The 13,164-nt window shown below is 41.4% G+C and overlaps 1 protein-coding gene across 14 annotated transcripts in view; it reads right to left on the bottom strand.

The window, feature by feature from the left end:
• The window catches only part of DLGAP1 (DLG associated protein 1), a 320,351-nt gene that overhangs the window by 261,299 nt on the left and 45,888 nt on the right, over positions 1 to 13,164 (bottom strand). The window lies entirely within an intron of this gene.

The raw sequence follows: 13,164 nt of genomic DNA, 5'->3' as shown, positions 1-13,164 counted from the left end.
CTTCTGCTACCCAGTTCTACTTATGATTCTTGGTATCACATCCCCACGATTTTGCTTTGGGGAAACCTTGCTCCCCCCCACTTGAGGTCTCCATATGTCTCAGGAGTAGCAGAGGCCTTGGCATATCACGTTCCCCAGCTCTATTGCTAATCTCATGGCTAAGCGTGTGATCTCAGGCTGTTCAATCAGCAGGCATCTCCCGACCTTTGCTTGGAAGCTGGGACAAAGATTGTTCCTCTCCTGCAGTGTATCTATAGGGAAGCAATTAGCTTTAGGACCCACTCGCAGCCGTTTTACATTCCCTGCTACACAAACATTATCTCAGGTAATACAAAACCCCAGCATGGTTAGTCATTCCACTGAAAAGATGAGAGAGTTGAGACTTATGCTTTAAATAACATCCTCGAAAATTTATAGCTGGTAAACCGTAGTCAGAATTGAAAGGCACATTTGTCTCACTCAAATTTCTATGATCTTTTCATCATATCATCATATCATTCTGTAACCTTCAACACTTAGTAATTTTCCATTAAACATAAAACTCAAACATCAAGTTGCTGGGAGATACAACACTGTAACATTTTGAAACCTGTAACAAGTAGTGAGGGTTAGCTGCTTGGAAGAACTGAAAGACTTTAAAAAATAATGCCCGCAGAACACCCGTCACCCAGCAGTTATAGCTGGCTACAAGTTTGAGTGATATAAACAAGAACATAATTCTGATAGATAGCAAGATAAAAACACCAGAGGTTTAGGTCTACGGTAAATATATGTATTTCCACTGACTATACAGAGATAAGCTAATTTAGAGTCCTTAGTTTTTAATGCAACTGTTCATTTCTCACATGTCTTTCTGCCATATTGGAGGCATGTCTGTTGGCTTGCCATGGCTAGCTAAGCCGTCATATTTTCCCATTATTTTTGCAGTCACTAGCATGTAGGTTTCTGTACTATAATTCCATGACTCGAATCCCCTGAGGCAAACTAGACTTCTGTGTCTGGTGTTCAGAAGCCGCGAAGTGGGTAGAAGGTTAGTGAGCTTCCTCCTGGGGTCAATAGAAGCCCAGGTGTAGAAATACCATTCATCAAAAGTAAACTTCAGTGTTGGCTAAAATTTTATGAATCTCCCAGCATGTATGGAGACCCCAGTCCTTGTCAAATGCTTATGAGCATGGATCTTTCTCCTTAGAATGTAAAGTCTGATCATCTTATTAGGAGCAACTGTTAAAGCTCGTTTAGAGTCTAAAAACTATCAAGTCCATCATCTCCGGTATTAATACTTCATTTCCAAATTATGAATTTTGAAATGAATTTCAGCAAATAGTTTCCTTTAGTTTATCATTAATTTGGGGATATTAAGTTTCTCAGATGATGCTATAAATTATTATACTTGTGAAGCATTCACTTAGGTCTTTGGCATCTATTAAATAAAACTCAGCAGATTTAAGAAGAGACCCAAGTAAAGATTTCCTGCTTTTCATCGCTATCATATGATTACTACTGCATCTTGGTGATGTTTGGACAACCGTTGTTCTCAGTTTTTGCTTAAACGGACGTGGACAGTTTGTGAGGAATCAGAAGACCTGCCTGCCTGCCACGCTTTCAAGGGGGCTGTGAGGGCCTCCAGGCACTCTGGTGGTTTTCAGCATTTGTAAGAAGGCTTACAAAGGCTGAATACCACACTCTAATATAACCATACGATCATCTTTCAAATTACGTGAATCTAGAAAGAACTGAATAATATTTTGAGTGTCCTTTGCACATGTGTAACACAAAATTCCACGTTAATAATCCTTGTATGGGGAAACTGTCTCTTGAGGATTTGTACTTTAAGCCTATATTTCAACCCACTTCCTCTAGACAGCATGATATCTAGAGCTAAGAGGAGTTGTCACTAAAGCCTGGGCACAGATGAGTGATACACCCAACAGCTACCTGAACCAGGATTTCCAAACTAGCTCAAGCTCCAGTGAGAGGGCATGTCCCACCTGGAGTATTCATTGTAGGGTTTGAGGTAAGGTTTCTTAGACCAAACTTCACGATGGTATTCTTTTCCTTTGCTTAGTGGTTAGGCTGGAGGTAACATTACAATACCATTTCTTTTGTGATGTTTTCAAAATACTGTTAAAGTCTTCACTCACTTCTCCGATACGTATTTGTTATTCAATGTACATTATTGTGAAGTAGCTGCTTCTTTAGTCACAGGGGACACGGCAGTGTATAAACAGGAAAAACAATTGCCTTCGTGGGGGAAGGAGGAAAAGGACATTCATATGATAAATAAAATGTACGTTACATGGTGAATGTGCTGTGGAGAAAAAGAAAGCCGGGGAGGGGGACCAGAGGGTACGTGTGGGCGGGATGTGCAGTGTTGAAGGGTGTGCACAGACCCGGAAGGTCTCACTGAGAAAGAAACCTCCCAGTACAGATCAGCACGATGGGGGGCGAGGGATTAGCCCTGAGATCTGTAGGGTGAGTGCTCAAGGCTGAAAGAAGAGTGAGAAGGTCCTGGGGGGAGGCCAGGTGGGAGGGAGAGGCGACTGTAGGTGAGCACAGCTGTGTGTGATGGTGGGCGTGATGGCAATCAGGTGTGGGGTGCAGATCATGTGGGCTTTGCAGGCCATGGTGATGACCGTGGCTTTGACTCAGGGTGAGATGGGAATAGATCGGAGGTTTTGATGAGAGATGGGACACTTTCTGGCTTAAGAGGATCACTTCCGGTGCTGGTTGAGAATGGCTAGAAGGGGGTGAGGGTAGGATCAGAGGGACAGTGTGGGGGGCTTATGCAGTGATCCAGACTAGAGTGGAGGTGAGGGATGCTGGTGGTGGAGGAGGAGATGGGGAGAAGATAGGGCCAGCGGGTTTCTTAACGATGATCGGGACATGGGTGTTGGAGGTAAGAGGGGAGTTATGAGAGACTCCAAGGCTTTTGGCCTCATCAGTGGGATGGAGTGAATTCCCATTAGCTGAGATGAGGAGGCCCAAGGGAGGTGCAGAGATGGGGGACAAAGCTTAGGAGTTCAGTTGGGGACGTGTTCAGTTTGAGATGCCCACGAGACATCTCAGTAGAGAGACTGAATGGGGATGTGGGTATCCAAGCCTGGGAGTTCAGGTAATGTGGCTGGGAAACCAAATGTGGGCAGTCCCATGGTATTTAAAGCTCTGAGAATAATGAGGTGATCTAAGAAATGTAAAAGAGGGCTTCCCTGGTGGAGCAGTGGTTGAGAGTCCACCTGCCGATGCAGGGGACACGGGTTCGTGCCCCGGTCCGGGAAGATCCCACATGCTGCAGAGTGGCTGGGCCTGTGAGCCGTGGCCGCTGAGCCTGTGCATCTGGAGCCTGTGCTCCGCAACGGGAGAGGCCACAGCAGTGAGAAGCCCGCGTACCGCAAAAAAAAAAAAAAAAAAAAAAAGAAATGTAAAAGAGAGAAGTGGCCCAAGAGATGTGCCCATTGGGCACCGATCCAACCTCAGGAGTTGGGGAGTTGGGCAGGAACAAGCAAGGTGTCTGAGAAGGGTCACCGAGGTGTGGTCCTCAAGGCTGAGTGTGGAGGGTTTGTTGAGGAGGAAGGAGTAATGAACTGTCACGGTGATTTTTCCCTGGTCTTAATCCCACTGGGGCACGAAATCAGCAGGTTCATTTTAGCCCCGAGTCCTGAGCTGCTCTATCCGAAGGGTTCTGTGTTGTTAATCAGCTTTATCTTCCCAGCAAGCTGCTTCTTGAGTCCAAGACTTTTGTTTTCTTCTTTTTCTCTCTCTCTAAAGCAGGAGCTTTTGAACACTTTTTAAACTATGTTTCACAGTAAGAAATACATCTTACTTTGGAAATGGGTACATGCACATATGCCACTGAAAGAAAGAGCTACTTAACCTCTCTGCATGCCACGCACTCTCTCTTCTATTTTCTTCTATTGTATTCTACTTAATTAAAAATAATGTTGTTTGTGACCCACTGGATTGATTTCACTAACCACTAATTGGTTGCGGCCATTGGTTTGAAAAACATTGTGTTTTAGAGCATCCAGTACCGAGCGCCGCCACGCTCATTATTCATCAGAGAGACAATGTGATTCATCTTTGTTTCTCCCAAAGCGCCTTCGATAAAGTAAATGCTTAAGACGTGCTTGCTTGTTGGATGAACAGCTATGAGACCCTAAAGTAATACTCTTTGAATTGAGTGCTCCGGTTCTTAGTTACCTTTACATTTACTGATTGTATTTTTGTAGAAGAATATTTCTAAATGGCTGTCTATCTTCAGAATAAGGACAGACAGGAGTGTCTTTCTGAATGGGCCCCTGTGTAGCCGAGAGTCAGAGAACGCACTGGCCAGGGTTGGAGATGCCCTCTCAGAAGGAGTCAGTCCATCAGCTGGGTTGGTACCACATGTGCAAAAGCAAGAGCAGGCAGCCTGATGCTTGAATGTATTTGCATGTTGTTTTTCTAAAAATTGACATATACTTGACTTACAATAGTATATTAGTTTCAGGTGTACAACATAGTGATTCAGTAGTTGTATAGATTATACTCCATATAAAGTTATTATAAAATATTGGCTATATTCCCTAAGCTGTACATTACACCCTTGTAACTTATTTTATACCTAGTTGTTTGCGCCTCTAAATGTAACACCTGAAATCACAAAACTGCTAGAAGAAAGCACAGGCAGTGCATTCTGACATCGTCTTAGCAATAATTTTTTTGGATCTGTTTCCTCAGGCAAAAGAAACAAACAAAAAAAGCAAATGGGACCTAGTCAAACTTCAAAGTTTTGCACAGTGAAGGACACCATTAACAAAATGAAAAGGCATTTGCATGTTATTAATAAATAAATTAAAAGGCTTTCATTCACCTTAGAACAGCCCTGTCTTTTTATTCTAATTTATATGGTACTTGATGTCAATGTGAAACCTCTGTCATTTAAGAACTAGAGAGAAAAACCCATTAAATATCTATGACCAAAATAGATGGACTGGGAGAAAAAAATCATTAGGAATAACATGTTTTAGAATCTTGAAGTGTCCAAGTATAGAAATGATATATTATTCAACCTAGACGTTTCATTAAAGGAATCTTTAAGCACCTGGCACATAGTAAGCTCTCAATAAATGTTAGGTAATGTCTAAACCCTTCTCCACACAGCACACCTACAAACGTGGCACAGAAGAAAATGGAATGTTTTGCCACTATGTAATTCTTACCCGGTTTTTCACGTACGGGGAAGGATCATAGTGACATGAATATAGTATAGAGTTTGGAATCAGGTAAAGCCGGGTTCAGATCTGACTCTACGACTTACCAGGTGTGATTTTGGCCCAGTGACCTTAATCTCTTTTAACCTCAGTGTTCTCAAACATCAAATGAGGACAGGAACACATACTCAGGGCCTTACTGTAAGGATAAAGATGGTATGAACTTACATATAAGTATTATATATATATATATATAATGTCTATTAAATAAAAGTTGTTTTCGGGATTCAGAAGGTATTTTTGTGTAGAAATCATGTTGTAAGTGATGATTAAGTTCCCACGGGGAGCCAACCCCCTACAGCCTATTTAATTCATGATAGAGCTGAACCGTGGTGGACTGTGGAACTGTTCAAGGCTCTTTGAGCCTGGGGGTGGGAGGGGCTTGGGGTGGGAAGTTCCGTGCACTTGGGGGAATCTTCAGTGGCCTGTGAGTAAGGGACAGTGGATCAGTCAACGTTCTGAGAGCAGAACAGAATGAACAGAGATTTCTCTGAAGGAATTGGCACATGGTTTTGGTTTTGGGGGATGGCAAGTATGAAATCTGGTGGGCAGGCTGGTAGGGTGGAAACTCAGGCCAGAGCTGATGCTGCCGTCTGCGGGCAGAGCTGATGCTGCTTCTGGAAGAAGAGCTTTGCTTTTAGGCCTTTCACCTGATTGGACGAGGCCCGACCACATTATCAGGGGTCAGCGCCTTTCCTTAGTCAACTGAATGTAGATTTTAATCTACACAATTCCTTCCCAGGGATGCCTGGATTAGTGTTTAAGTAAATAACTGGGTCCTCTAGCCTAGCCAGGTGGGGCACCCAGAACCAGCCATCACAGGTGGCGGCTTCTGGGGCGGCGGGCGTGAGACTCCAGGTGCAGACAGGACCACTCAGAGCTGGTTGATAGGCAGGCTGTCTTCAGTCGTGAGCTGTATGTGCTCTGTTCCTTCTCTAGGAGTTAGTTTGGCTCAAAACCTACATGTAAATACCAGCTCCCTAACCGGCCTCTCAGGAGCCCCACAAACGCTGTCCAAGCAGAGGGAACCTCTGCTGTTTGGACTTCAGACCCAGCGCCTAGCAGAGCACCCGCCGGGCTTGTGAATTTAATGGACAAGCTTTTAAGGGCAAGAGAGTCATCTGTGAAATTTCTGTTTCTTGTTGACAAATGAAGAGGAAAATCTACACATCACACCACACGAAATACACTGGATTCTCAGAGACCTATCTTTTGTTTAAGCTCTTCTACATTCTAAAAGACCAAGAATTCCATAATGACCTGCCTTCATGGAACAAATATAGAGCTCACCTAAAAAAATAAAGAACTGCTCTGACAAGCTGCCCATACTACTAATGTAACACGATCACAATATTTTAAAACCACTTGTTGACAAATCCGTCTCACCCACCCAACTGTAAGCTACTCGAGAGGCAGGATGACATCATTCCTCTGGCTGAGATTATGTCTTATTCCTGCCTGTATTTCCAGTTCCAAGCAGATTATCAAATAAGCTTAAAAAATAAAATGAGCTAAAAGTGCTCATGAAATCGTTTATTACATCACCTGAGTTATACCTGATGTTTGGATCAGTTGGGATGTAAGTGTGGGAACCTTCAGTCCTGGATTTTCCTCTATGAATAGCAGGGAAGAAGTCTGCCATCTGATACGCAGAGGTAGGGAGTGCCCTGTGCATGCAGGAGCTGCTGGCGGGGTGCAGTATCATGGCGGTGGGTTTGGGGGATCGAATGCATAGCCAGCATCCGGGAGAGAGTCGTTGGTGGCCTCTAGGGAGCTGCAATTGGGTGTTTCTGTGGAGGTCTGCCAACAAAGAAACCTGAGTATATCACTCGGTTTGTCAAATTCAATTCCTTCTCTTCAGATGAACATCTATTCACATCACGCTTTGATAAATGCCATCATTTACAAACGAAGAAACGGACACCCGGAATGTAAATTACAGTTTACACCGCTAATAAGTGGCAGAATTGGGCTAGAATTCAGATCTCTTCTCTCTAGGACCTGAGTGCTTTCAGCTTCATCATACTGCAACTACTTATCCTCTGAACTCAACAAAATGAGAAAATGATTCATCTTCATGACTTCTTTTCACAATTTGCAAAACTGTTTTGATCTCCTCTACGGATATGCAGAGAACAAAAATGGAGGTTGGCTCCTAGGTGTAGATGGGAAAAACCACAACAGAACGCAGTCTTTGGGAACTTACATTTTTTGTACAGCTTATACCAACATTTGTTTCACTCAGAGGAATCTGTGCAAACGAAATATAGCAAATAGAGACATGAAAGTGACATTGGCTTATAAATATAGGTATGTGTCATGTCTTGCATTGTATCATGAACCTAGACCGTGCCAACTTTTTATGATAAAAACTGTCATGAGGTAAGAATCTTATTCAAGATAATGAATGATTATCTTTGTAGAAGAGTCTTTGCTAATGGCATGCTCCATGATTCCTTCTAACCCCCAGTATATATATATTTTTTAACATCTTTATTGGGGTATAATTGCTTTACAATAGTGTGTTAGTTTCTGCTTTATAACAAAGTGAATCAGTTATACATATACACATGATCCCATATCTCTTCCCTCTTGCGTCTCCCTCCCTCCCACCTTCCCTATCCCACCCCTCCAGGCGGTCACAAAGCACCGAGCTGATCTCCCTGTGCTATGCGGCTGCTTCCCACTAGCTATCTACCTTACATTTGGTAGTGTATATATGTCCATGCCTCTCTCTCACTTTGTCACAGCTCACCCTTTCCCCCACCCCATATCCTCAAGTCCGTTCTCCAGTAGGTCTGTGTCTTTATTCCTGTCTTACCCCTAGGTTCTTCATGACATTTTTTTTCTTAAATTCCATATATATGTGTTAGCATACGGTATTTGTCTTTCTCTTTCTGACTTACTTCACTCTGTATGACAGACTCTAGGTCTATCCACCTCATTACAAATAGCTCAATTTCGTTTCTTTTTATGGCTGAGTAATATTCCATTGTATATATGTGCCACATTTTCTTTATCCATTCATCCGATGATGGGCACTTAGGTTGTTTCCATCTCCGGGCTATTGTAAATAGAGCTGCAATGAACATTGTGGTACATGACTCTTTTTGAATTATGGTTTTCTCAGGGTATATGCCCAGTAGTGGGATTGCTGGGTCATATGGTAGTTCTATTTTCAGTTTTTTAAGGAACTTCCATACTGTTCCATAGTGGCTGTATCAATTTACATTCCCACTGACAGTGCAAAAGGGTTCCTTTTTTCCACACCCTCTCCAGCATTTATTGTTTGTAGATTTTTTGATGATGGCCATTCTGACTGTTGTGAGGTGATATCTCATTGTAGTTTTGATTTGCATTTCTCTAATGATTAGTGATGTTGAGCATTCTTTCATGTGTTTGTTGGCGGTCTGTATATCTTCTTTGGAGAAATGTCTATTTAGGTCTTCTGCCCATTTTTGGATTGTAACATCCAATATTGACGGGAATTCTGGAATATTGTCTTTAGAATTCTCTCTCTCACACATACACGGACACATACCCACATTTCGTATTCAACGATGAGTTTTTCCAGTACAGAAGTTGTGAACTCCTACAAACAGTAACAACGCAGATATATTTCATTTGAGAAAGGCTTATTTTGGGTCTTTTTCCCCCTTTCTTTACCTTTTTGGTAATGAGTCAAACTGACCTGATTTGGGTTCTTCAGCTATTCAAGCCTCCTCCTGGTAATAAGGCTGGCCTGCTGCCTCCTCCTAGTAACGAGGCTGGCCTGCTGTAATTCATATACACCTCACTGCTGCTGGGTGAGGGGGCACTTAACCTCCCACTCAAGTTTGCAATTGTTTGTGCAGAGGAAGAAAAAATTTTGAATTAACAGAAAAGTGTTAAATTAAGCTCCACTTATGATATCCCATCTGGCAAAAAGTAATTATTTTCTTTTTTCTTGAGACAGAGTTGGACAACATCCAGAAAACAAAACAAACTCTTTTGTGTCAGAAAGTCCACAGGGAATTTTTTTTTTTTAAGGAGGACGTAGTTCTTAAATCAGAAAAAGAAAATTAAGTGCTTCCTAGCTTCTAGCCAAACTAGTCAAATGTTCCGATATCACTGTAAGAAGTCCCAAACAGAAAATACTTTTAGGGGGTAGGTAGGACACTGTGGGGTAGGATGAGGCAGGAAAGGGGGGGATTTGTTCTCTTCTCCCGTCCAAAGTGCTTCTAGATGTAAAATTTGACCTGATTTCAGTTGTAATAAATATATGGGACACAGAGGCAACAGACACTCAGAAGTGGTTTTCCCTATCTGGTGTTTTAGGGATGGCTTTTTGAACAAGAATCACGTAAGTAACAATTGATTTTTCTGTCCAATTTTGTAGGAGGCATAATTTTCTTGAATTTCCTATGGAGAAGTACATTTATTTGTTTTGATTTACAAAACATCCTTCCTTTGTTCTTATGTTATACAGAAACCAAAAGGAGACATAAAAATTGTATCCGGGAGGCATTTGGGGATCATGAAATAATTAAATCAGAAGTTTCTAGCACATGGATCAGTAAAAGTAGAGGGAAACTAGGGCATCTGACGAGCTTCCCCTTTGAAGCATTAACATAGGCTATCCCAGGTGGATTCAATTCAGATAAAATTTTAATATCTTTATTAAGGTACTTGAGGATATAGATTTATAAAAGATAGAGTGATTCATAAAAATTCTATTATTGCATTATTTTAATTAATGAAACTCAGTTGATAACATAACAAAAGCACTGACTGAAAGACTGATATATAAAAATAATATCTGCAATTTATTCAACTGATGAATTGGTTTAAAGATTTAATTACTGGGCGATTTATTTTGGCATCATTTGTAAAAAGCTAACAATGTGATCGTGAATGACGGTTGTCGATATGCATTGCTAACATCCTCGTTCCTCAATATGTAGAATGTGATCTTCCTGAACGCAGCGATTTTGTTTTGTTTAGTTCTTTATTCTCAGTATCTGGAAGTGCGCCCGGCATATGGTAGATGAGCATTAAACAATTGCTAAAGGAAGGAACACTGCCATGTAACGAAGCGTCTCACAGCTACTAAAAAGAATGGGGTGGATCTATTTACTGACATGGAGAGAAGACCAACACAGTTGACTTTTGAACCATGTGGGTTTGAACTGTGTGGGTCCACTTATATGTGGATTGTTTTTCAATAGTAGATGTTACAGAACTACACGATCCTGATTGGTTGAATCCGAGGATCTAGAACCTTAGATATGGAGGGACCGCCTATAGGAAGAGCTAACTATAAATTATATGCAAATTTTCTTCTTCGTGGGGGGTTGGCATCCCAACCCCCATGTTGTCCAAGGGTCAACTGCATATATAATAAAGTAAAAGGGCCACGTGCTGAATAGTATTTACAGTATAACACTCATACATACGCATATATTTTTGTGTTTGAGTACATGCAAGGAATATCAGAAAACACTAAAATGATAATAGTGGTGGCTATCTTTAGGATGTAGGAGGGGGGAGCCTGGGAAGCAGGGGGCTTTCACTTTTAACTCGGTACCATTCCGTACTGTCTGTATTTTTTTCAGAATGAACATGTATCAATTTCATTACAAAATGAATTCTGTGGAAAAACCCCGAACGCACTTTTCTTTACAAAAACAAAATCTGTGAAAAGCCCACCAATTTACAGTCCATATAGATCTGGCCTTTCAGAATTTGCGTCGTCTTCACATGAGCTCAGCCTACAGATTCTATTCCATCACTTGCAAAGAAAACCTAAGGAACAGGTTTTAACTGGAAACTGATGAAAGCTGGGTAGGAGAATCAGCAAGAACTATTATTAAAGCTATTTTTCTTTCCTGTATTTTCAGCTTGGGTTAGAATTTTGTATTTAAAGTTAAGAAAATGTACATGTAATCGTATGCAAAAACCCATATGTTCTGTATCGGTCTGTGTCACTTATTTTCAATGAGATAAAATAGCTTATTAAAGTTGAATTTTCCCGTTGGGTTTAGACGATTCAGCTGTTTATCCAGCAGCACTTTGCTTAAAAATAGATGGGATGACATTTGTGGGTGCTTTTAAAAAAATATCCTTTGGAGAAAGAAGCAGAACTCTAATGCCACTTTTACCATTTCCATTATGTAAGAAAGGCAAATTTTATGTTATGAGGACTTCATGTAACTTATTCTCCTTTCTAACAAATAAACTACAGCTCTTTTGAAACCACTCACGATCATTGGAGGTCTAAGGGCATCTCACCTGAGTTTTACTGTTTGGTGATTGAAATTCATTTAGCGGAAACCTCAGATATGGTTAGAAAGAGTTCCTTCTGATTGCATATGGAGGTGCTTCTAATGATGTGCTTCCCCCCATCATTCTTTCATCAGCTATCTATTGAGTGCCTGCCATGTGGCAGGCTCTGTGGTTACAAAAATGAATATAAGGATGATTTTGAGTGCATTTTACTTGACTTTATAGACCGATTTAATAATTAAAATTTAATAATTTTTACCAACCTGCCAAAAATAAGAAGTGGTTAATGTTACCTTAAACCTATTGTCATCTGATTCCTTGGAGTCTAGGATAAGAATTAAAATAGGTTGAGCTGAAAATATACTGTCACCCCAAATTTCAAACCGAGTAGATAAGTCAATTAAAGTATGAAATATTAAAATCAGTGTTCCAATCTTGGTAGCATTGCTGATGTGACAAAGGATTACGACACCAGGAGGAAATGAAACCAAATGCATCACTTTCCCACCCAGAAAAATATACCTTTGTCAGAATCCTACTGCTCTTATTTATTTAAAAATGTACTTTAGGAGGAAATTGCATTTATTGGGTAATATGAAAGAGGAAATCAGGTCTGTGTGAGGGCAGGGGTGTATGTCATCACCATGCCACATTTTTTTTTTTTCAGTTATACATATACATGTATCTATTCTTTTTCAAATTCTTTTCCAATTAAGTTGTTACAGAATACTGAGCAGAGTTCCCTGTGCTATAGAGTAGGTGCTTGTTGGTTATCCATTTTAAACACAGCAGCGTGTACACGTCAATCCCAAACTCCCTAACTATCCCTCCCCACCACCCTTCCCCACCCTGGTAACCATAAGTTCTTTCTCTAAGTCTGTGAGTCTGTTTCTGTTTTATAAATAAGTTCATTTGTATCATTTTTTTTTTTAGATTCCACACATAAGCAATATCATACGATATTTCTCTTTCTCTGCCTGAGTTACTTCACTCAGTATGACAATCTCTAGGTCCATGCATGTTGCTGCAAATGGACCACGCCACATTCTTATCCTCTGTTTTTATGGAAGTTTTCTCTGCATGATCATAAAAGTAATGGGAGTAGATTCTCTTTCACCCTTTGTCAGGTGTTCCCCTGACCCTGAATGCTGTCACACAGATGGCAGGTGAATGGTGTTTGCCCACTGGGGAGGAAGGGCACTTTCGCCCACCTGTTATGTGACTTCAATACCTGGCTTGCTCCACTGCGGGACTGCCACCTGCCCCTGCTCCAAGGTAGCCTGCTGCTCTGAGCCGTCGCAGTCGGTGGTCAGTTTAAGCGGGAGAAAGAATTCCCAGGCACCCATCCATCCATAGCCCCTGGGAATCCACCTCTCAGAGGCAGCCTACCAGATGCATGGTTTCATCGCTCTTGTAGTTTCCTTTTCTTAGACTCTGTGAATGCTTTTAATGGTCTGGGTCACCCCCCCCCGCCAAGTGCAGGGATTTTGTGTTTTCTTTTGAATAGCAAGGTATAGTTCTGAGCGCGCCGTGGCATTCTGTAAAAATGATAAACGCTAATGATGAACAACGAAGCAGGCTCTCCAGGCTCTGGGGCTGGCTACAGCAGAACTCAGAACGAGGGGAGAAATAAGTCCATTTCGGACACAAA

The sequence above is a fragment of the Delphinus delphis genome, chromosome 13, assembly GCF_949987515.2.
Source record: "Delphinus delphis chromosome 13, mDelDel1.2, whole genome shotgun sequence".
Classification (NCBI taxonomy): Eukaryota; Metazoa; Chordata; class Mammalia; order Artiodactyla; family Delphinidae; genus Delphinus; species Delphinus delphis.
This window is presented reverse-complemented; position numbering and strand designations above follow the sequence as displayed.